The sequence below is a fragment of the Phacochoerus africanus genome, chromosome 1 (assembly GCF_016906955.1).
Source record: "Phacochoerus africanus isolate WHEZ1 chromosome 1, ROS_Pafr_v1, whole genome shotgun sequence".
Classification (NCBI taxonomy): domain Eukaryota; kingdom Metazoa; phylum Chordata; class Mammalia; order Artiodactyla; family Suidae; genus Phacochoerus; species Phacochoerus africanus.
Genome location: NC_062544.1, coordinates 138,627,529 through 138,649,075, shown reverse-complemented (window position 1 = coordinate 138,649,075; position 21,547 = coordinate 138,627,529). Strand labels below are relative to the sequence as shown.

The 21,547-nt window shown below is 35.4% G+C and overlaps 1 pseudogene; it reads right to left on the bottom strand.

Moving 5' to 3' along the window:
• LOC125110634 (40S ribosomal protein SA-like) overlaps positions 1-17,525 on the bottom strand; it is a 49,823-nt pseudogene extending 32,298 nt beyond the window's left edge.
• Positions 17,526-21,547: the final 4,022 nt, after the last annotated feature.

Genomic DNA, 21,547 nt, shown 5'->3' with positions numbered 1-21,547 from the left:
ATGACAAAATAGTCTTTTAATTAATATTGTTGCATGAATATTTAAACTGTAATGAAGTGGGTAATCAATAAGAAAGACAAATAAAATGAAACAAAATAAATACACATATATTTATATACCATAAGAAATTTCTAAGTATTATAGTACATTGTGAAATAAAATTCATATTTTAAGGCAAGACAAGAAAAATATAAATATAACAATTCTCTGTCCTTTGTTCTCCTCCCTCCCTACACTATGCATTGTGTTATCTGCAGTATCCATCAACCGGACCTCCCAAAAGGTAGGGAGTGACATTCTCACAGCACCAATAAGACAATTCCTTAAAAGATAATGTCCCTTCTTGATCTTGTAAGGGGTCACCAGAATGACATTTAGATCTATCAGGATGACACTTAGATCTAATTATGCAAACTGTCAACCATATGTCATTTGAAATACAGCCCTCTCTCTCAAAAAACTTGATTTCTATCCAGTGGACCAGTTCTCAGAGCTTGATTTCTAATGAGTGGAACAATTCTCAGAGCTTTCTGTGATGCTCTTCCTGGGTTATAATCCATACATTTCACTCAAATAACATTTACCAATTCTTTTTTAGATTGACTGATTAATTTTTTCATCAACATCATACCACTGACAATTTCTGGATATAAACTAAAATCTTACTATGTTTCTAAGGTACATCAAAATTAAAAAAATGTGTGTGACAACAATATGTATAAAACTGTGTGACAATGAGAGGGAACAGAGATAAATGTTTTTAAATTTTAATGAGTCATGGAGTGTCCAAAGATAAAATTTCTGAGCTTTTAATGAAATGACCAATAACCTAAGTCCTGATATAGGACAGTGTCCAAATACATTGTCCAGACCACAGTAGAATTTATAGTGGTGTAGGTGAACATACATGACATAGTAATACCTATAAAAGTAAAATTATAGCAGTGAAAAGTGGTATGACAGAGAAGTACAAGTTTCTTTGAAAGCACATTGTAGGAAGAAACTGACCTAGTTAGATTATAAAAAGCTTCCCTGAAGAAAATGCTAATTGAATGGAGATGTGAAGAATTCAAGTAAATCAGGGGAAGGGGGCCAGTGAATGATATTTTAAGAGCAGGAAGTGAATATGATAAGTTCCATGGCAGAAGAAAGCAAGGTTAACTAGAAAAACTGAACAAGGTAGATGTGGTTGTATCACAGAGAGGGGGAAGGAGTTCTGTATGAGGGAAAGCAAGAGGGAGATGAGCACAAGGCCAGGTCAAGGATTTCAGTGTTTAAGACCAGTGGGAATCCCTGGAAATATTTACATAGGGGGTGACAATATTTCCGTTTTAATTTGGATTCAGTCTAGTAGCAAGTAGATTGAGGTAAAAACAAAATATGTAAGGAGGACCATTAAATGTCTATTGCAATAGCCTAGGTAAGAAATAAAGGTATTTTGGCAAAGAAAATGAAAAATGCCATATGTGTTCATGGATTAGATGTGGGGTAGGTGAGAGGGAGAAGTCACAAATGGCTTGCTGTTTTCTAGTTTTTTTAATCTGTCCAAAAGGAAACATAAAAAATAGATATTATATGCCTTAGTCAATCAGGCTGCTTCTCACTTGATTCTAAAAATACCTGGTATCAACGAGGTTAAAAATTAAAAATCTGGTTTCAAGATTAATTTACTTTTAAATAGTTTGCTGTTCTACCATTAAGCTCCAGCTTATAAACTCATTTCTTTTTGGAATTGTGTTCATATGGATCCAATCTTTCCAATTTGTTAATAAATTAAAAAAAATACATAAATGATTTTAAAATACAGATATAGTTCCCCAAAATTATCAAAGCAAAATAAACTTCCTAGTTTAAAAAAGCAAGGTTTCATATTCCTTAACATAATTTAACTGTCAACAAACATGTAGGCAGTTACTTCTAATAGTCAACCTTGTACAGTTAGGTTGGCTCTGTTGGCAAGCTCCTGTTAGAAGTAAATATGATATAAAAACTGGGCAGAAAAATTCCTCCTACTCGGAAAATAGTATTTCTATTGCTGTCTAGGAAAAATTATCTCTTATCACACTACAATTAAAAATTGTTCCATAAGCATAGCATATTTTAAAAAATGAAAATGTTAAAACTTAGCGAATCCTCAATCAGTGGCTGGTCATCCAAAACAGAATTTAAATTGCAACTTTTTAATATAAATTGAAAAAATAATACAGACATATCTATAATGCTGGAAGTAAATCATCAATAATTTATTGGCATTGGTAGTTTCACATGTATCATGACATTTTGCCTTACTCTCTTGCATTGACTGTTTTCAAATTTTTGCTTTCCTCTCTTGATTCTGCTATGCAAATTTATTTTTCACTCATAATTGATCCTGTGGGAATTTCAAAAAATCACTGTGTAATTCTCAGTTGGAATATTCTGAAGTCCTTCAAGGGAGGCCCTCTTTATACCACTGGGATACTTCAAGGAGTTGGCATTATTTAAAATCTACTTTATCAAAGCAGCATAGGAGCTAATGTATTTTTGCACAGTGGCATTTGGAGAGAAAAGTGACCTGGAAAACCAATAAAAGCTATCATGTTCTACATATATAAAGCAAATAAATATATTCAAAGATAAGTTCAAAATTTATGAGTAGAAAAAAATTGTGTGGGCAGATGAAAAATACACATGGAGATGATCTTGTGATTTTTTTCCCTCTTATACTTACAGCTTTCAGTCAATACTAACTTGTATGAGATTAAACCTTCCCCCACACTCTTATCTGTTGATAGAAGAACATACAGCCTGCCTACTCTTCAGTCTGCAGTAGAGTTCAAATATAATATAACTTACATAGAATTACACAAAAGCATAATATATGTAATATACATGTAAGACATGCAATATGTAATATATATGTTATATGTATAGTAATATGTTATGATCATATATATATATATATTTGATCAGTCTTCATTTCCCTCTGTTAGGCTGCTGCAACAAAATACCACAAAGTGGGTGGCTCACACAAGAAGAATTTGTTCTCTTTTGTGGAGGCTGGAGTTCCATGACCAAAACGTCAGCAGGGATGCTTCTTCCTGAGGCCTCTCCCTTTGGTTGAATTTCTCACTGTGTCCTCACATGACCTTTCCTCTGTGATGCCTCCCTGGTGCCTCTTATAAAAGCACCAGTGGTACTGGGTTAGGGGCTCCTCCTTATGATCTTCTTTAATCTTAATTTTCTCTTAAAAGGCCCATTTTCAAAATGGTCACATTGGGGGTTAGGAATTCAACATGTGCATTGAGGATGGGGAAGGCAAAATTTAGTCCATAATAAGCACCCTCTTTGCTATTCTTATTGTTCAGTATGTATTCTGCTTTCAAGCATATATGCATCACATATTTTCCCCATGCACTGATTATAAGAAGGTCTTAAAATGAATGTATTGCTGAAGGAAGGCAAGCATATATTAAGCTTTATTTCTTTTCCTTTGTCTTTCTAAAGAATTAGGTAGGAACTATTTAAGGGAGACTTGCAAAGGAGATGCAACTTCTCATTTAGTCTCATTCGGAGCCAAACACACTAGGACACACTGTTTCTATGTATCTTTGAGAAATAAAGCAGGTGTGTTACAATTAAATGTCTGGGAAAAAAATATATACCCAGAAAGAATAACACAGCAAGAACTCTGCTGAAACCATGCCAGTGCACTGCTCTCCCTTGTTTCAACAACTGTGTATTTGGAGTAGACCAATATAAAATTCTATATTTAGTAATGGTACACAGAGTACAATGTAATAAACTTAGAATTATTCTTTTGGTCTAGGGTAATTTCAGTAAAGTGGCACATTATAATTATAGACAACCTATAGTGTTTGTACAGCTTAGAAAATGTTCTCTCTTCTAAAAATCACATAATTGTATAGTTTTTATGTTGGAGATGGAAAATTACTTTTCTTCTACTTAAACTAAAGAACACGTGCAGGTAACACAAACAAAAGTGGGTTTCTTCCAGATGGTCCCTATGCTTTCAAATTTTTATCCAACTTTGGAATCTCACATGACTGCACACATGCTTGGACTCTCACAATTATAAACATCTAGGGCACAAACAAGATGATCTAATAAGAGAAAATCTGGATGCAGATTTTGTAAATGGCTCTGAATAGTAAAAGAAAGTCTTGAACAGTGGCAAAGAACAAGGTCATCTTTTGAGTGAGACTGATTTATATAACTATACTCCAGAAGAAGATATTAAGTAGCTACAAGGATACATAAAGTATAACAAGGTATTTAAAGGGGGGGGGGAGAAGAAAAGATGAGTACAGAGAAATGAAATGAGTATAGAAAGTGGCATGTTATGCTAATCTTTACAGTAGTATCAGCATATAAATTTGGGCAAAGCTTTCCAGCAGCCTAACTTGAAGTAGTCATAGTCAGTCATATATGGTTAATAGCCCTCAAAATATAAACCAAGCCAATAAAGCTCAGAAGAAGCACAATTATTTTTAGTACTAAAATTATAAATTTCTTCTGTGAATACTCATAAAATAGACAATGTTTGACTTGGCAACATCCTGTTAATAACTTATTAAATATCTTTAATTTCATGTAGAATGCATCAAAAAAAATCCATTGAAGAGAATACTGCTTGCTTTTTCATGGAGCTTAAGATACTATTTTTTAGAAGTATGACCTGGCTTACACCTATTGCCTCACCATCATTATTAATAGCCCAAACGCAGTCTCAAAAATGTCCCAGTTAGGATAATAGATTATATGCTTACTCTAGTTAAAGTTAAGTTTTCATTTTATGGCAAGATGCATGTGATGTTGACCAAGTTAACTCTGTGAGACTTCAAACTTCTCATACCTAAAAAAATATGGATGGTACAGAGAATAACTGTGGTTAAAAAACTTTTTTCCCCTGTGTATTAGTTTTCCAGAATTGCCATTACAAAGTGCTGCAGAGTAGGTGTCTTAAATGACAGAAATTAATCTCTCACATTAATCTCTCACATTTCTGGAGGCTTGATGTCTGACATCAAGGTTAGGCAGGGTTCATTTCTTCTGAGGCCTCTCTCCTTAGCGTATAGATGGCTGTCTTCCTCCTGTGTCTTTACATGTTCTTTTCTCCGTTCATGTTATCATTTAATTTCTTCTTTTATAGACACAATTGAAGATGGGTTAGGGCCCTCCCTGTACCTTAATTACCTCTTTAAAGACCTTGTCTCCAAATGCAGTCATATTCTGAGGTACTGAGGTTTAGGAGTTCAACATAGGAATTTGGGATAGAAATCAATTCAGTGATAATATCTAGAATATACATCTATTTTCTCATTGTTGCTTAAGAATATTTTCCATTAAATTTCAAATGGAGTGGTCCTAACAAAGTCATCCACATTGCACATGATATTTGCAGAGCACATTCAGTCTAATTCTGAATGGAATAATTCTAGAATAATACCATGACTCTGAAGGAATTAGAGAGGGGAGAGAATTTGCTCCATTCTTCTTAAAATACTTGGTTTTACAGCCAAAAGGCCAGATGCATGTAGGTTCCAGTTTTAATGTGATTGTCTTTATATCCTATATAGTTCTTAACATACTTCCTGATCTACAATATCCTACTCCACTTCCTAAATATGCCTTATTCATTTCCCCCTTTGATTTAAAAGTTTTTCTACCACTGCAGGAATACCACGTATGCTTCAAGTATAAGATTAAGGAGTTTCCCTGACTCAAACCTTCATAATTAGTTGAACTTTTCTCTGCCTTATATTAGAGTTAGCTGTGTTTTCATAATACCCTTCCTAGACTGTAATGTCATTAAGATAAAGGTTGTATTTCTTTAATTTTAAATTGCCCTTCTCTGATCCATCTCTTTCTCCTAGTTTTTCCACTTAACACGGGACAAGTGTCACAGTGTTTAATGTCCAGCCTCATGCCCAGTGAATGGTTACTGAATGGATAAAGTGACAAAAAAGAGGAATTTGCTTTCCACACAGGATCTAGCATTGCCTCACTGCAAGATAAATACCATGTCTTCCATGGTGGCTTTTTTTCAGTGTTTGGAAAACTCAATGCTCATTTACACTTCCAGGGCTTAAAATTGTGATTTCATCAGCCCAGAATGCATTCTTACAAGTATTTCACCCTAATTTTAATACAGTTCTCAGTTCAACTATCACATCTCCATTAGCCTGTCCCTGATAACATTAGTTAAAATGTTTTTTTCTGCTAAGTCATTAGTTTGCTTTATTTTTTCACAGCATTTATTACTACTTGAATGTATTTATTTATTTAAATTTATATAGTGGAATGTAAGCTCTATGAAGTCAGGTAACTATCTTTTTTAAAATGAATTTTACTACATTTATAGGTGTACAACAATCATCCCAACCCAACTTTAGAGTATTTCCATCTGAAACTCCTAGTGCACCTCCCCACCCCCAAACCTGTCTAATTTGGAAACCCTAAGTTTTTCAAAATCTGTTAGTATCTGTTCTGCAAAGAAGTTCACTGTGTCCTTTTTTTAGATTACACATGTAAGTGATAGCATATGATGTTGGTGTCTCACTGTCTAGACTAAATTCACCTAGCATGATAATTTATAGGTCCATCCATGTTGCTGTGAATGCCATTATAGTCTTTCCTTGTAATGGCTGAGTAATACTCCATTGTGTATAGGTACCACATCTTCTTTATCCACTCCTCTGTCGATAGACATTTAGGTTGTTTCCATGTCTTGGCTATTGTTTACAGTGCTGTAATGAACACTGGAGTACATGTATATTTTCCAGTTATGGTTTTCTCTGGATATATGTACAGGAGTAGGATTGCTGGAGCAAATGGTCGTTCTATTTTTAGTTTTCTGAGGAATATCCATACTGTTTTTCCACAATGGTTGCACCAATTTACATTCCCACCAACAGTGTAATAGGGCTCCCCTTTTCTCCACACCCTCTCCAGCATTTATTGTTTGTAGACTTCTTGATGATGGCCATTGTGGCTGGTGTAAGGTGGTACCACAGAATGGCTTTCATTTGCATTTCTCAAATAATTAGCAACATTGAACATCTTTTCATGTGTTTTTGGCCATTTGTATGTCTTCTTTGGAGAATTGTCTCTTTAGATCTTCTGCCCATTTTTTGATGAGGTTGTTTGGTTTTTTTGGTATTGATCTACAGAAGGTGTTTATAAATTTTGGGGATCAATCCCTTGTCAGTCACTTCATGTGCAAATATTTTTACCCATTCTCTGGGTTGTATTTTTGTTTTGTTTAGCATTTCCTTTGCTGTGTAGAAACTTTGAAGTTTAATGAAGTCCCATTTGCTTATTTTTGTTTTTATTGTCATTACTGTAGGAGGTGGATCTGAGAAGATATTGCTGAGGCTTATGTCGGAGAGTGTTTGGCCTATATTTCCTCTAAGAGTTTTATAGTGTCTGGTCTTATACTTAGGTCTATAATCCATTTGGAGTTTATTTTTGTGTATGGTGTTAGGAAGTGTTCTAATTTCATTCTTTTACATGTGGCTGTCCAGTTTTCACAGCACCACTTATTGAAGGGGCTGTATTTTCTCCATTGTATATTCTTGCCTCCTTTGTCATAGATTAGACGACTGTAGGTACATAGGTTTAATTCTGGGCTTTCTATCCTGTTCCACTGATCTATATTTCTGTCTTTGAGCCAGTACCATGTGGTTTTGATGACTGTAGCTTTGTAGTATAGTCTGAAGTCTGGGAGCCTGATTCCTCCAGCTCTATTTTTCTTTTTCAGGATGTCTGGCTATTCTGGGCCTTTTGTGCTTCCAAACAAACTTTAAAATATTTTTTTCTAGTTCTGTGAAAAATGTCCTTGGTAATTTGATAGATTGCTTTGAATCTGTTGATTGCCTTGGGTACTGTAGTCATTTTGATAACATTGATTCTTCCTATCCAAGAGCATGGTATATCTTTCCATCTATTTGTGTCATCTTTGATTTCTTTCATCAGTGTCTTATAGTTTTCAAAGTATAGGTCTTTTGTCTCTTTAGGTAGGTTTATTCCTAAGTACTTTATTCTTTTTGAAGTGATGGTAAATGGTATTGTTTCCCTAATTTCTCTTTCTGATGTTTTGTTGTTAGTATATATAAATGCAGCCAATTTTTGTGTATTAATTTTGTATCCTGTGACTTTGTCTAATTCACTGATGAGCACTAACAGTTTTCTGGTAGCATCTTTAGGATTTTCTAGGTATAGTATCATGTCGTTGCAAACAGGGTTAGTTTTACTTCTTCCTTTCCAATTTGGATTCTTTTATTTCTTTTTCTTCTCTGATTGCCATGGCTAGGACTTTTAAAACTATGTTGAATAGTAGTGGTGAGAGTGGACATCCTTGTCCTGTTCCTATCTCAGTGGGAATTCTTTCAGCTTTTCACCATTGAGAATGATGAATTATATATGGCCTTTATTATGTTGAGGTAGGTTCTCTCCATGTCCACTTTCTGAAGGGTTTTTATCAGAAATGGGTGTTGGATTTTGTCAAAGGCTTTTTCTGCATCTATTGAGAGGATCATATGGTTTTTATTCTTTAGTTTGTTAATGTGGTGTATCACACTGATTGATTTGCAGATATTGAAGAATCCTTGCATCTCTGAGATAAATCCCTCTTGATTATGATGTACAATTCTTTCAATATAGTGTTGGATTTGGTTTGCTAGTATTTTTTTTTTTTTTTGAGAATTTCTGCTTGTATGTTCATCAGTGAAATTGGCCTGGCATTTTTCTCTCTTTTTTTTTGTGGTATCTTTGTCTGGTTTTGGTATCAGGGTAATGGTGGCCTCATAGAATGATTTTGGGAGTGTCCCTTACTCTGCAATTTTTTGGAATAGTTTCAGAAGGATAGGTGTTAGTTCTTCTCTAAATATTTGATAGAATTCACCTGTGAAGCCATCTGGTCTTGGACTTTTGTTTGTTGGAAGTTTTTTAATCACTGTTTCAGTTTCAGTACTAGTGATTGGTCCATTCATCTTTTCTATTTTGTCTTGGTTTAGTCTTGGAAGATTGTACGTTTCTAAGAATTTGTCCATTTCTTCTAGGTTTTCCGTTTTATTGGCATATAGTTGCATGTAGTAGTCTTTTATGTTCCTTTGTATTTCTGTGATGTCTGTTGTAACGTCTCCTTTTTCATTTCTAATTTTATTGATTTGAGTCCTCTCTCTTTTTTGATAATTCTGGCTAAGGGTTTATCAATTTTGTTGATCTTTTCAAAGAACCAGCTTTTCATTTCATTGATCTTTTCTATGGTTTTCTTTGTTTCTATTTTGTTGATTTCTGCTCTGATCTTTATGATTTCTTTCCTTCTGTTAACTTTAGGTCTTGCATGGTCTTCTCTCTAGCTGCTTTAGACGTAATGTTACATTGTTTATCTGAGCTTTTTCTTGTTTCCTGAGATGGGCTTGAATTGCTATAAACTTTCCTCTTAGAACTGCCTTTGCTGCATTCCATAGGTTTTAGAGTGTTGTATATTTGTTGTCATTTACTTCTGGGTATTTTTAAATTTCCTCTTTTATTTCTTCAGTGATCCATTTGCTATTTAGTAGCATGTTGTTTAGTCTCCATATGTTTGTGTTTTTTGCAGTTTTTTCCTTGTTGTTGATTTCCAGTTGTATAGCATTGTGGTTGGAAAAAATGCCTGATATGATTTCAATTATCTTAAAGTTACTTAAAATTGATTTGTGGCCCAGAATGTGATCAATCCTAGAGAATGTTCAATATACACGTGAGAAGAATGTGTATTCTGCTCCTTTTGGATGGAGTGACCTATAAATATCTATTAAATTCATCTGGTCTAATGCTTCATTAAGAGCCTGTGTTTCCATGTTGATTATTTTCTGTCTGGACAATCTGACCATTGCGTAAGTGGGGTGTTAAAGTCCCCACTTTTATAGTGTTATTGTCAATTTCTCCTTTAAAGGTTGTTAACAGTTGCCTTATATATTGAGGTGATCCTATGTTGGGTGCATATATATTCACAATTTTTATATCTTCTTCTTGGATTGATCCTTTGATCATTATGCGATGTCCTTCTTTGTCTCTTACAATATTCTTTATTCTAAGGTCTACTTTGTCTAATATGAGTATTGCTACTCCTGCTTTTCTTTGATTCCCATTTGCATGGAATATTTTCTTCCATCCCCTCACTTTCAATTTGTATGTGTCTCTGGAAGTGAAGTGGATCTCTTGAAGACTGCATATATATGGATCTTGTTTTTGTATCCATTCAGCTATTCTGTGTCTTTTGGTTGGGGCATTTAGTCCATTTACATTTATGGTCATTATTCATATGTATATTCTTATTGCCATTTTATTAACTGTTTTGGATTTGGTTTTGTTGCTTTTTTTTCTTCCCTTCTCTTTTTTCTTCTCTTGCGTTTTGATGACTACATTTAGTGTTGTATTTGAGTTGATTTTTCTTATTTGTGTTTGTGTCGATTGTAGATTTTTGGTTTGCAGTTACTCTGAAGATTTGATATAGGAGTCTCTCTCTGTCTCTGTCTCTCTCTCTGTCTCTCTGTCTCTCTCTCTGTCCTTCTCTCTCTCTCTCTCTCTCTCTCTATATATATATATATATATATTTATATATATGTGTGTGTGTATATATATATATGAGTTTAAGTTGTTGGTCTCTTAATTGCAAGTGCATCTCCAGTGTCCTGCATTTGTACCCTCCTCTTCTCATGATTTCTGCTTTTGTCAGCATGTTTGTATGCAGATGATTTCCTACCTTTACTGTATATATGCCTTTACTGGTGAGCCTTGTCATTTGTGGTATTTTTGTTTCCAGTTGTGGCCTTTTCTTTTCTACCTAGAGAAGTTCCTTTTGTATTTGTTGTAAAGCTGGTTTAGTGTTGCTGAATTCTACTAGCTTTTGCTTGTCTGTAAAGCTTTTGATTTCTCCTTCACATCTGAATGAGAGCCTTTCTGGGTAGAGTAATTTTGATTGGAGGTTTTTTCCTTTCATCAATTTATCATGCCACTCCCCTCTGGTCTGAAGAGTTTTGGATGAAAAATCTGCCGATAACCTTATTAGGATTCCCTTGAATGTTATTTGTTAATTTCTCCTAGCTGCTTTCAATGTTTTCTCTTTGTCTTTAATTTTGGTCAGTTTGATCAATATGTGTTTCAGGGTGTTCCTTCTTGGCTTTATTTTATATGGCACTCATTGTGCCTCCTGGTTTTGAATGAATGGTTCCTTTCCAATGTTAGGGAAGTTTTCAGCTATTACCTCTTTGAATATTTTTTCTTTTCCTTTCTCTCTCTCTTCTTTTGGCACACATAATATGGATGTTATTGTGTTTAACGTTGTCCCAGAGTTCTCTTAGACTGTCCTCATTTCTTTTCAATCTTTTTTCTCTTTTCTGTTATGCATCATTGATTTCCACTAGGCTATCCTCCATCTAACTTATTCATTCTTCTGCCTCTTGTATTCTGCTGTTGGTTGCTACTAATGAATTTTTTATTTCTGTTATTGTATTTTGTATCTCTGCTTGCTTAAATTTTAAATCTTGTATTTCTTTGCTCAGTGTTTGATGTTAATCATCAATCTTTGCCTCCAATTTATTTCCAATGTCTTGCATTATCTTCAGCATCAGTAGTCTAAAGTCTTTTTCCTGGAGGCTGATAATCTCCAGATGACTTAGCTGTTTTTCTGTTGCTTTTTTTTCCCTTGATCCCTTATCTGATTTATAGTTTCCTGTCTTTTCATTTTGTGTAAGTTTTTGGTGTGGTCTCCTTTTTGCAGACAATAGAGTTGTAGCCTCTCTTACTTCTGATGTCTGCCCCCTTGTGGCTGAAGAAGGTATGGGGCTTGCTGTAGGCTTCCTGATGGGAGGGACTGGTGCCTGCCCACTTGTAGGTGGGGCTGATTCCTATCCCTCTGGTGGGTGGGGCTCTGTCTCTGGGTGAGATTAGAGGTGGCTGTGTGCCTGGGGAGTCTTTAGGAAGCCTGTTTACTGATTTGTGTGGCTGTGATCCCACTTGAATTATTGTTTGACCTGGGGCATCTCTGCACTGATGGGTGGGGCCATATCTTCCCAAAATGGCCACCTCCAGGGGAACACATACCAATGAACACTCCCAAGACCCTTGCCTACAATGTCCTCCCCCCACAACAAGCCACAGTCGCCCCCTTTTTTCCAAGGAGATCCTCCAAGAACTAGTCAGGTCTGACCCAGATTCCCATTTAGTCTCCCCTCTGCCCTGGGATGGACCCAGTGCACATGAAATCTTGTGTGTGCCCTTCAAGAATGGGGTCTCTGTTTCGACCAGTCCTGTGGAGTTCCTGTGCACAAGTCCCACTGGCTTTCAATGGCAGATGCTCCAGGGGCTCTTTCTCCCAATACCAGATCTCCAGGCATTGGGACCTGATGTGGGGCTCAGGACTCTCACTCCTGTAGGTGAGTCCCTGTGACACATTCACTTTCCAGTCTGTGGGCTGCCCACCCAGTGGGTATGGGGTTGCTTATATCACATAATCGCCTCTCCTATTTTCCTGATGTGGCCTCCTCTTTGTCTTCTGGAGTAGGATATCTTTTTATAAGTTTCCAGTCCATTTGGTTGAAGGTTGTTCAGAATTTGTTTGTAATTTTGTTGTTTTTATGAGAGAAGGTGAGCTCCAGTCCTTTTATTCTGCCATCTCACTTATGTTAAATTCTCAGGGCAGGGAACTATCTTTTCATTAGTTTATCTGCATTGTCTAACACAGCATATTACAGGCACTCAAAAAATGTTTGATAGCTGAATAAATTGAAGAATCTTATATTTTGTGTTATTTTGCACCTCAGAAAAGAAGATATATCCATCTAATTTTATTTCATATTGATGAAAGATATGTTGAAAGTAGTAATTGTATATATTTAATTAATGAAGATCATGACCATTCAAGCAAAATTAAAAAAAAACCTAATAATACTTTTATGAACAAGCTTTCTGATACTACAAAAAATCAGCTATGAAATAACTGTTTGCCTACTATTTGTGTGTGTATGTGTGTGTGTGTATGAGTATGTATGTGCTTTATGGAAAACTACATATGCCCCAAAATCACAAGCAAGAAAAGAAAAAAATTACATAAATTGGATGTCATTAAAATTTAAACATTTGTGCATCAAAGGACATTATTTAAAAAGTGAAAAACCAGCTAGTGTAATGGAAGAAAATACTTCCAACTTATATATTTTACTACAGGTACAATCTCTAGAAAATATAAAGAACTCTTAAAACTCATCAGTAAAAAGACAACCCAATTCAAAAGTGGGCAAAGGACTTGAATTAGACATTTCTCAAAGAGGACAGAAAAACGGCTAACATGTACATGAAAAGATGTTCAACATTATTGTTCCTCAAGAAAATGCCTATCAAAACCACAATGATGTAACTAACACTCCACAACCACTTGTATTGAAATAAAAAAATAAAATAATAATATTTTTTTAAAATAATGGATAATAAGTATTGACAAGGAAGCTGACAAACTGGAAGTCTTGTGTGTTGCTGGTCAGAAGGTAAAATGGTTCAGCTACTGTAACAAATAGTTTGGCAGTTTTTCAAAAAGTTAAACAGAATAATCATATAACCTCCTGATCCTACTCTTAGGTATTTACTCAAAAGAACTGAAAAGGACTCAAACAAGCATATTTTAAACACTTTTCACAATATTATAACGTGGGAACAGCCCAATTGCCATTAATGAATGAATCTCAAAAACATTATACTAAGTAAAAAAAACCCCAAATACCTGAGGTCACATATCATATGATTCCATTTGTATGAAATATCCAGAATACATAACTTGAGAGAGATATAAGACAGACTGGTGGTTGCTGCGAGGTGGATAAAGAAGAGGTTGGGAAAATTTTCTTAATGAATAAAGGGTTTACTTTGGAGTGTTGAATGTTTTAGAATTAGGTAAAGGTGGTACTTGAACAACATTGTGAATATACTAAATGCACCAAATCACTGACTTTAACAATAGTTTAAGTTATGTGCAATTCACTTCAATAAATTATTCTCATAACTTATGATTTTGATTCCTCTGGATAGCAATATTTACTTGATAAAGACACTGAATATGTCTCCTAAAAATAAGTAAAATGTAGGACATGAACTTTAATGTATATAATTTATATTATGTAAAAATACATATTGCTTAAATGCCATCACTCAGTGCCAGCTGTCTACCTGTCTTTAGAGAATGAGAATATTCTTTACTTTTTAGGCTGAGAGAAGATTTACTGTACTACAAGATTTGTTCGTTTAATTTCTTATCTCAACCTTCAGTAACCACAGCAATCCCTTTAGGACAATATTCAAAAATCATAATAGGTACATTAGGATATTCAATGTGATTTTCTTGATCAGTAAGTATTCAAATGAGGCATTTACAACTAATTATTGAATTTTTTCATTAGGTGTTCTTTGCATCATTAAAGAAGTAATCCTATCAGCTGTAGCAAGGTATCCCATGGAGACCCACAGGAACTAGTACACATTGAGACTGGACATCACTCTGCCTGGAGGGCAGATTTAGTTTGAATTATGGGCTATGTCTATCTCAGTCCTTTGTCCCAGACTGTCCATCACCATGTATGCTCTGAGGATAGGTGAAGAATATAGACAGCTTAGTCATTTACGGTCCTGTGGTCTTCATAAGGAGACATCAGTAATGAACTTTACATATTCCCTTCCTATTACAGTTAAAAGGGAGAATTATGTCACTTCAAAATTCATATGTTGAACTCCGAACTCCTAGTGCTACATAGTGAGCCTTGTTTGGAGATAGACTCTTTGAAGAAGCAGTGAACTTAAAGTAGGGTCATTAGACTGAGCTCTAATCCAATGTAATTGATGCTCTTATAAAAAGGGAAATATTTAACATAGAGATAAGCCTAGAGGGAAGATAATGTGAAAAGATATGGATAAAAGATGGCCATCTACAAGTCAAGGAAAAAGGCCTAGAGAAGATCCCTCCTTTACTTATAGCTCTCAGAAGGAACCAGTCCTATAGACATGATTTTGACTTTTAGCCTCCAGAACTGTCAGACAATAAATTTCTGTTGTTTAAGACACCCAGTCTGTGGTATTCTAGTATGGCAGCCCTAATAAACTAATACAATTCCAAACCCTTGTCTCCTGTTTCCAGTCCCCAAAAGGATAATGGAGAGAGACTGATGGAAATGATCCTAAATCTAAATATTCAGTTTCTTAGTCCCCATTATGGTAGGAGAGATAGTCTTTGTCATTATGATTAATTTCTACTAAAAAGTTATAAATTTAACTTGTTCAGCAAGATCAAAAGAGAAGCCTTTTGGGAGTGTTTATTGGAAAACTTTAGCTTTCCTGATAAAAAGAACAGGTACCACTGGTCCCTGTCCTTTCTATTTTTATCTTGCCTTGAACCAGACAAGTAGTCAGGGGCTTCAGCAGCCACCTTGGAAACATGAGGTGAGAGGTAGGCACACATAAGATACTGGACTAGTAATATATGAATGTCCTTGAGAATAATATAATTTAGTAGTTGACAATTCAAAAAGATAGATGCACCCATATGTTCACAGCAGCACAATTTGCAATAGCCAAGACATGCAAATAACCTAAATATCCATTGACAGATGAATAAATTAAGACAATGTGGTACATATACACAATGGAATACTCTTTAGCCGTAAAAATGAAGAGAACAATGCCATTTGCAGCAATATGGATGAAACTAGAGATTACCATACTAAGTGAAATATGTCAGTAAGAGAAAGAGAAATACCATATGATATCACTTACATGTAGAATCTAAAATATGGCACAAATGAACCTATCCACAAAACAAAAACAGACTCACAGATATAGAGAACAAGGGGAAGGGGGGAGGGACTGGGGTAGACTGGGAGTCTGGGGTTATTAGATGCAAACTATTACATTTAAAAATGCATAAGCAATGAAGTACTACTGCATAGCATAGAGAACTATATCCAGTCTCTTGGGATAGACCATGATGTACCATAATATAAGAAAGGGAATGTAGATAATATATCTATGGCTGGGTCACTTTGCTGTACAGCAGAAATTGGCACAACACTGTATATCAACTGTAATTTCAAAAAAAAATCACTGAGTAGTTGAATAAATACTGACTCCTGAGTATCCTTGATATGGGCAAAAATTAATTTGAAATATAAAAAAACACTCTTAATTAGATATTGGTCAGCTGTACTCAATGGTTCTTCTGATACACCCCGTTAGAGTCTTTCACCAATGAAATAAATAAAATATAAATCTTTTTTTTTTTACTCAACCATGTTTCATTACACTTCTTTTTCATTCCTTCACAAGAGTCTTTCCATATAATAAACAAACATAAATGCATAAATTAATCTACTTATTAAAGCTGGAATTAAATACCTCAAAATAATGGTAAGAGTTATTTTTGTATATGGAAAATATGACTAGTTTTTCACCTTTCATATTCTGCATGTTAAAAGATTTTTCTTTTTTTTCAAGAAACATTATTTTTCATTTCCATTTTATGTTTGAGAGTTGTGGAAGTACTGCTAAAGCCAGGCTGAGCACCCTTGTCTTAAGCAGGGCACTGTTGGATAGGCACCAGGAAACCTGCACACTTTCAGACCAGTCTCTAACTCTGGGTTCAGGTTGAGTAACCTCATGAGCTGGAGCAGTGGATTCACCTTGAAATTCCTACTTGGTCACATTCTCAACAGGAATCTGCTCTTCCTTTTAAGACTTATCAGATTTCTACAAATGGAATTACTGTTGTGGTGTAGTAGGTTAAGAATCCAACTGCAGAAGCTTGGGTTGCTGTGGAGGCATAGGTTTGATGCCCTGCCTGGCAGCTCAGTGGGTTAAAGGATCCAACGTTGCTGGTGTTGGGGGAGGGAGAAAAAAAAAGGATATAAAAAAAAGAATATCTATAGAAACAGAGGTTGGGCTTGACCTCCCAAGTGTGTTCATAGATGCTAGAATGTGTAGAATTTCCAGGCAAGCATCCACCTCACTAGGACCTGCCAAGTGAGCTCCATTGTTGTTGCACTGGATGGCAATGTCCACATAGGGCAGGTGAGAGTCTATGTTTCACAGAGTGATAGTCCAAAGATACCTCTGTTAGAGGCTGGTGATCATCCCTGATACCAGCAACCACTGGAAGTTACAGCTCCAAGAGAGCTGCCTGGAAGTGATTAGCAAAGGTTCCCAGAGCAATAGCAGTGGCTCCAGGGCCATAAGCAAACTTCAGCACAGCTTACTGACCAGAATTCTTGGAGAACATGACACTGATATTAGTTAGGTTATCAGTGCAGTAAGAGTGCAGGCTGTCAGCAGAAACTTCTCCCAAGTTCTCTTAAGATTTATGATGTAGATGTCATCGCTTTACTTTTTGCAGATGTACTGTTCCCTTTAGATGTCAAGGTTGGTGTCACAGAAGTGGGTTCTGCTTCAAGGAATCTGAAGACATATTCCTCCTTAATTTGCAGGACATCAGAACCTCCAGACATTGCATAAATTTCCCTTTAAGTTATGATGGAAACCCAGAACAACCCCTTATGGACTTTTCTCTGGGTAAGGTTCCAAGTTGTTTCTATAAGTGGCATATACTACTTTTAAAAATCAGAATGAAATAATTAATGTTACATGGAAAAAGTTAGAGCAATGTTTATATTCTATGAATGGGGGACAGAAAAGCAATCATCAATTTAAATCCATTAGTTTTATTATACCAGATATGGATTTTGCTTAAATATTTATCACTGAAATATTTCACATCATGTTAAGAGTTTATACAACTTAAACACCGCATCTTTTCCCACTCACATTTTGATGTGATTTTTAAAAGTAAAATCCAGTTACCATGGCAATAAATGACATAGGAATGCATAGATTAAATTGGAATGGAATCAAACACTAGTTAAATTCAGAATCCATGCAACACTTTCATTTCAAACAAGTACTTTTTCTCTCCCCACCATCTTTGTAAATGGTAGCCAATCCAAACAATCTGTCCTAAAAAAGTTATACTCCTAAAATATGCATTTCTGGCAACTAGAATTCAACATAGTCACAGCAAAAAGTTATGGTGACATTTTATGGGTTTCTTTAAATCAGAGATTTTTTTTTGACAAATGGATAAATAGTTATCAGAATTCTGTGGCCACAGACAACTAATCCTTTGTCTTTTCTGGTGAAAACAAGTGAATATTTGAGTAATTGTGCATTTGAAATTCAGAGTGATAAATAATTAGTATGATTCAGAGTTCCTGTAGTGGCTCAGTGGAAACGAATCTGACTAGCATCTATGAGGATGCAGGTTGGATCCCTGGCCTCACTCAGTGAGTTGAGAATCTGGAATTGCTATGAGCTATGGTGGAGGTCACAGATGTGGCTCAGATCCCACACTGCTATGGCTATGGCGTAGGCCAGCAGCTACAGCTCTGATTCAACCCCTAGCCTGGGAACCTTCATATGCCACAGGTATAGCCCTAAAAAGACAAAACGACTAAAAAAAAAAAGAGTTGTTGAAAAATATTTAAAAGTAATTTAAGGCTTGATGTCGAATAAATAATGGGTCTTTTTCCACTTTCCCAAAAAAGGCTACAAGATACTGTTAGAAGTTCACATTCCCAGGGTGGTTCTCCCCCAAGTAAATAGTGTTTCCAGAGAATAGTTGAGATCCCCAGTGGTTTGACTGGTTGATCTTCTATTCATCTTTTAGTCACAAGCCAAGGGGATATTGGCAAACATTGTTTAGTACCAAAAAAAAGTAATAAAGTAATATTCTTTACAAGAATGTCTACACACAAGTAAATGTGTAGGGTCTCAAGAAGCACAAAGTGACTGTGAACATAGGTCTCTTGGGTTAATAGCTAGGAATCAAATGCATTAGGAAGTCCAGCAGGAAGGGGCTGATAAGAAAAATTCTTTGTTCCTTTGGATATAGCATTACTTAAGATAAAACTCGAGTACATTTTAGAGTGCTGAAGTCTAACTTGAGAATAAAACATGGAGTGAATATTGAAAAGAACAGCAGGAAAGCCTTTAAAAAACCACACTAAGCCAAATATTTGTGGTTGAAAAATAAATATTTTCAAGTCATTTTAAGGACACTTTAGTTCTGAACTCTCATTCATATAGAAGAGTGATTATCAGGTGTCTACTAAAACAGCCACAGGGAGTCCCCAGTATGATAAATATATTCATAAAGATAAAAATAATAATAAATAAGTCTATCAGAATTATGTGAAATAAGCTATATGCATAAATGAGTTAATGATTTTTGTTACTTTTTTATTTCAGTTAATTGGAATTATAAAACTAACACAGATTACTCTATGTCCTTAACAAAATCAGATGTAGCCTTTTGAATTTAAACATGTGTAATTATTTATGTATCATATAATTTATGTTTACAAACAACACTGCACTTTTATATTTCAGAATAAGTGAGTACCAGTCAAATGAGAATGGGAAGGAATATTTATTCAGAATTTGCTATAGCAAGGGAGTCAGCCACCATCACTTGTTATAGCAATCTCAAAGGCAGCAGGGAAATGGGAAAGCTTTCTGATGGGAAAAAATGGAAGTCTTCTGGTATGCCCTGATTGGGGATGGGTGGCAAGGGGAAGCTGTATGTAAAGTAAGTGAGTTAGTTGGGCCTCTTATATGATTGGTTAGGAGTGGATATTTGAATTTCTCTGATTTGTCCTAAGTTGGAAGTGGGACAAAAATTAGGGAAGCTGTCAGTTATTAATCAAATCATGGCTATATGGGGCTGTTACAAAGGTTATTGTTTGGCTTTCTAGACTGGCAACTAGAAATATCAGTCTGACTTGCCTGACTTATAAATAGGTTGGCTGTCTATAGCTAGAAAATGAATTGGCTTCCTGAGTTAGTTGTTGTGGATCAGATTATCTATCTATCTATCTATCTATCTATCTATCTATCTATCTATCTATCTAGTCTGGCCACTGTCCATTTGTTTATTCAGATTTTCACAGACTACTCAATAACTTGTTATTTTCATTTAAAGGTGAATCATTGCCATACCTGGAAGTCAGTGCATGTATGTTTTCCTCATTCTTTATAATAGGTGCATAATATAACACATTATAAGTAGACAGAAATATAGTCAACTATTCTGAAGGACATTCAGATGGCTTTCACTACTTTGCAATTTCAAATAATATTGCAATAAATCTCCTTAACTAAGCATCTTGACTTAATTGTATCATGAACAATCTTGGTCAAATTCCCAGAATTTAAATTGCTGAGTCAAAGATTATGTTTATTTGAAGTTTTAATACATACAAATGCATCATTTTAAGTGATTTTAACCAATGCCCTATAAAGAACATAGTTCTTAGAAGCTAAGACTACTGATGCCCTAGCTATGAACTCTAGACAGCAACAGATTTCAGATGGTATTCAAGGTGATAAAATAAGCACCCCTGGCAAGTCCATAGTACCCCATTACTAAAAGTTACTCTCCCTGAAAAGTGAATGGAACAAGGGAATTGTGAGCTATCATCAGTAGAAAGAAACTGTGGACAATCATTGGCAGATAAAAATTGAAAAGGGGAATTGTAGCTCAAAATATCAATGAATTTTTTTTAACTTTTTTGCCATTTCTTGGGCTGCTCCCGCAGCATATGGAGGTTCCCAGGCTAGGGGTCTAATCGGAGCTGTAGCTGCCAGCCTACGCCAGAGCCACAGTAACGTGGGATCCAAGCTGCGTCTGAAACCTACACCACAGCTCAAGGCAACGCGGGATCATTAACCCAGTGAGCAAGGTCAGGGATCGAACCGTCAACCTCATGGTTCCTAGTCAGATTTGTTAACCACTGTGCCACGACGGGAACTCCAAGGAATTTTTTTTTAAGGGAGATTGCTACTGTATAGAAAAGTAGAAGAAATCCCAGGAGCAATTTTCTGATCATTGGATAGTTCAACCTCCGTTAAATGTCTCTTGGAATAGGCAGCCAAGATACAAGTATCTGCTTCCAGAATAGAGCAGCAAATAAGAGACTTAGGGTGGTACCTGGTTACCTGGCAATGAAAGGCTGAGAGGAATGAGGAACATTACAGATAACTAGCTGTTTGTTCAATGTCTAGTTCTACATCTTATCCATTCTCACTCATAAATGGCACAAGTTAAGGGCATAGCTGGAGCTGGTGAGTTGTGCAAAAAGTCTAACAGGAATTCTCAACTACTAAGATGATACACAAATCCTTTTCAACATTTGCAGAAAGAAGAGGTAAAACAAATAACACTGGGATAAACTTACACATTTGGAAACAAAACCAATAAACAAGATTTTGAAATTTTAAAAAATTGCATTTTTAGTGTGATACTGTATTTTATTCAATAGTTAGACTAGGTGGCTTTAAGGAATAAGCAACTAAAGCCATACAAATTTTAAAAAATTTTTGAGATAGGCTAAAGTGCAAAATGGGCATGGCTGTAGAGTGACTGGGAAAGCTGGAAAATAAAGTCAGAGATAAATCATGAAAAAAATCTTAGAGA